General features: G+C 46.9%; 1 protein-coding gene across 1 annotated transcript in view; it reads right to left on the minus strand.

Annotated features, from left to right (window-relative positions):
• Positions 1 to 4,155, minus strand: part of LARP4B (La ribonucleoprotein 4B) — a 56,182-nt gene extending 52,027 nt beyond the window's left edge. The window contains exon 1 of the mRNA XM_041486653.1: positions 3,946 to 4,155. The gene's annotated coding sequence lies outside the window, so the exon portion shown is untranslated. The remainder of the gene's footprint in view (positions 1 to 3,945) is intronic.
• Between the last annotated feature and the right edge of the window lie 6 nt (positions 4,156 to 4,161).

The raw sequence follows: 4,161 nt of genomic DNA on the forward strand, positions 1-4,161 counted from the left end.
TGTTGGGGGGGGGGGGGGGGGGGGGGCACCCTCCTTTAAAAAGGGTATGGAACAGCTACACACACGAATGAGAAAGACCAATGATTTCATAAATCCTTGGCTCCATCACATCACCAAAATTTAAGTACCACCAGCTGGGAGCCAATTAACAGAAATTGTTTCTAGCTTGTAATACTTTCATGGAACTTGAGTAGATGAATGGGTGGAACAGAAATTGACTGCTGGTCTCCTGTTTCTAACAAGTGCCTCAAACTTGCTGGTTGTACACACATTTTTATCATTAGACAGTCAAAGTCATTATACGCTTAAAGAGAAAAGAAACAGGCTGTTGTGTTCGAACAGCAATGGGTCTTCTTCAATTATCTGGTATTTACAGTACAGAAAGGTTTTTTGATAAGGTGAAGTATCACTCAGTTTTATATTCAGTGAAGTTGCTTTAGAATGCTATTTTTGTGTTTAACTATTACAATACACTAGCTTGCCTTGAGTTTAGCACAGAGGAGTTAATGCACAGGAAAAGAAAACAGCTTTCCCAAAGCATTAACTTGAAAATGCAAATACAGTTAGAACCGGTGCCTTTGACAAAGCACGTTATCAGTTCGGGCAAGAGGTTATATGTGTGTGTCTTCTCTTTTTTGAGGGATCACAAACTTTGAAATAGCGCTAGTTTTAAGTTTTGTATCACTTTCCCCTCCCTAATTCAATTAGTGGCTTCTGTGGTGAAATCCACTCGTCTAGACCTTGTATATTGACTAAAATCCACATAATCCAGAGTGTTAATTTCAGCACGTGCATGCCTTGCCTTCAGAACAACATTGCTCAAACACCTTTCCAGGGCCTTTACTACAAGAGTAGCTTTTATTCTCATCTTCTACACAGCTCTCCACATATCATTGCCTATTTCAAAACTGCAGGGAGAGGGTTAATTTTCTTCCTTACAACGTCCTGTTTTGTAACATCCTGTCCTTCCTACTCATACCTGTGTGCCCATTCTGAATGCAAATGCAGGAGACTTCCAATACTCCTGTTAGCTGAGTAGCACTGACTACATGCAGGAAAAAAAAAAATGCAGCCTGAGATTATTTTCTACAGTTATGTCTAAGACTTAGACAAAACCTGTTGTCCAAAAATGTCATTTTGCTAGTAAATGCTTAGAGGAACAGAGAGCTTTGCAAAGCACACTTATTACACCTTATGGCATGTAACAGTTTCTCACATGTGTGCATACATGCACGTGCACACAAATCACACTCTCAAAGCCTAATATTCTCCAGACTCCAGAACACATTTCTTTGCTTGCTTCGTCTCCTTCTGCCAGCAACAGCCCTCCTGACACTGCATTTGTGAGCTACCTCCACAGGCACCTTTGCACCTCCAAGGCAAGAGTGCTCTTCTTCAAGATCGATAAGGCTGCAGCCTTTGCAAAACCTGCTCCTTCCAACACAGGCACAAGAAAAGTCAAGTCAAGTGCTTTACATTCTTATTTGTGTGCCTTACCTGTTAATTTACGAGAAAGTGAATGCCTGATGAATATATATAGACACCATGGAATTAAACATTAATAGTGCTGAAGGTCCTAAAAGCCACCTAGTTTTAAAAAAATCAAACTGATGGAATACATCTACACCTAATTACTTTGTTTTCTGTAACTCCTTTTTTGCTACCTTTAAGCTGTCACTTTAGATTTGTCATGCACTATGGTCACAAACATGCCTATTCCGTGTCTAGCATGTGCATTTTGTGAGGTAATGTAATAAATATTTAACAAAGAGTTTATATTACCATGCCAATTAAGCTCTCAACTGATTTAAAGCCAAAGCTGCTGCGAGATATGAGACTTAATAAGGGACGCAGCAACAGATCAGTACAGAACATGTAGATTAGACAAACCTGACTCTATTGACTTTGCATTTCAGTAAATAAACCAAGGATTTAACTTCACTCTAATCAAAATAAAACACCACCATCAGAGACTGCCTACATGGTTTCTGTATGTCTCAAAGAAATAAAAACCCCCAAACAAAATCCCCAAGCCCCCATAACTGCCTCTAGTTCCAGATCTTCTGTTTTGCTCTGTAATGAAACATTTAAGATACAGCCCCATGTCTAAGCAATACTTATAATAAATACATATCACACATTTGTAGTTTCTGTGTGTATACTGGCACTACAGCCAGCCATAAAAAGCAACCAAGGCAGCACATACTTGTGCTGACACCTGTAGTCCCTCGCAGTGTTTGAGTATAAATGGGTAAAAAAAACCTGGAAAAATTACAAGGTAAACAGTTCAATCTAACCCAGAACACTGTGTATGCTTAAGGACCCAATTACATACAATTGTTTATTAAGGAACATCCAAGAGATCAAATGTTTTCAATTTTCTGCTTATAAATTCAATGTTTGTAATTCATTTAAGACTTTTACCTCTGTTTGAATAAAGATTATTTTTTCCCCAAAATGTAAGACCAATTAAATGTAGAAGCAATTGCGGGTTCCATATAAAGAGCATACCCACATGAATGACAACACATCTAGAAGAATAAAATTTTCTGTAGACATTATACATAAACTATTTACTGCTTTTTGTATGCATATTATCAGGCCTCAGCCTAGTTTTCACCTCCCACAAAAAAAAAATTAAAATATAAAAATATTAATGTTTTTCTAATAGTTAAGCGAGTAAGCTGATTAGCTTTATATCTTGAGAACTGACTTGAAGAAATGCTTACAAATCAGCAGGGAGAAGTGAAAGTTCAACTGATAAAAAGTTACCAGACCAGAATCAAAACCCGAGAGTTGTGAAATACCAGCAAGTTGAAAAAAAAAAAACATACAACATGCTTTGACCTTTGAGAATTCATCCAATCTGTAAAAAACAGATAAGTCTGACATGAAACTTCAACCACAAGACAGACCTTACAATAGCAGTCCTTGAGGCAGTACTTAAGAAAGATTCCTTCTCCAATTTTACTCAGGATTCAGAGGCCAACAAAACTAGGCCAGAGACAAGACGCAGAATCAGAAGCCAGAATTCCCATGGTTTTACCCCAAGAGTGACTCAAGTTTAAACAGTGGTTTGAAACCAGCTCTCTCTCTCTGTGGCCACAGGCAAGTCTTAACCACTTTGCCTCAATTCGCTTACCTGAAGAATAAAAATAATTATACTTATCTGCCACACAGGAATCTCATACAACAAACACTGTTTGGCAAGTACACATCTGTTTAAACTGCGGACAAAGCTACGTAGTAATTTTGAGCACCTGGACAAACTGAAACCGAGAGTGAAAACAACTTCGCTCAAGCAGCTACCGAAGCGCCCGACAACAACTCAATCCCGGGGGCAGCGCATTGCCCGTGCGCTCCCGCAGGGACCGCTCTGCAGCCTGGGCGCACCCCCGGCCCGCCGGCAATTCACCTGCTCGGGACACGGCTGGCGTGGAAAGGCAGCGGCGTGCCGGGAGCGATGGGCAGGGGCTGGCACCGCCCGCTGCTCCGGAGGCTCCCGGCCGCCCATCCGCCCCGGCCGGGCAGCCGGCAAGGCTCCAGGCGGGTCCCCCCGGCGCTCGCCCCCTTCCCGCTCGCCCCGCGGCACACGCGGCTCTCCCGCAAGGCCCCGTCGGGGCGGGGGCAAAGCTCACCCGCTGTGCCCGGGGCGGCGAGGCCGCAGTGCGGGAGCGGCCCCGGCGGCTCGCCCGCCCTACCCCCGCCACCACCGCGGCCCCGAGCCGGGATCCTCCTCCTCCCTCCCGTCTCTCCCCCGGGAACCGCCTCGGGTGGGAAGATGGCGGCTCCGGCCGCCTCCCCGGTGCGAGGGGCCGACGGAGCGGGGGGTGTCGCTCCCCCTTCGGCCCCGCCATCCCCCCGCACCGGGAGACGCGGGTGCGGAACGGCCCCGGCGGGCGCCGCCGCCCGGAGGGCGCGGGCCGGGCGGCCCCTCGCACTCACCTGTCACCAACAGCCGCCGCCGCCCTCGGGCCGGGGCTCGGCACGGGGGACGCGGGCGGGCACGGGGGAGGGGGGGCTCCGCCGGCGCGGGGCCTTTCACTCCTGTCGGGTTCCCGCGGGCGCCGGGGCCTCTCGCCGCGCCGCCGCCGCCGCCGGGGCCTCGCCGCCGGATGCCGTGAGGAGGAGAGCGGAGCGCGAGGCGGGGCCGAGGGGGCG

This window comes from Pyrgilauda ruficollis, unplaced genomic scaffold, assembly GCF_017590135.1.
Source record: "Pyrgilauda ruficollis isolate IOZ18807 unplaced genomic scaffold, ASM1759013v1 scaffold12, whole genome shotgun sequence".
Taxonomy (NCBI): domain Eukaryota; kingdom Metazoa; phylum Chordata; class Aves; order Passeriformes; family Passeridae; genus Pyrgilauda; species Pyrgilauda ruficollis.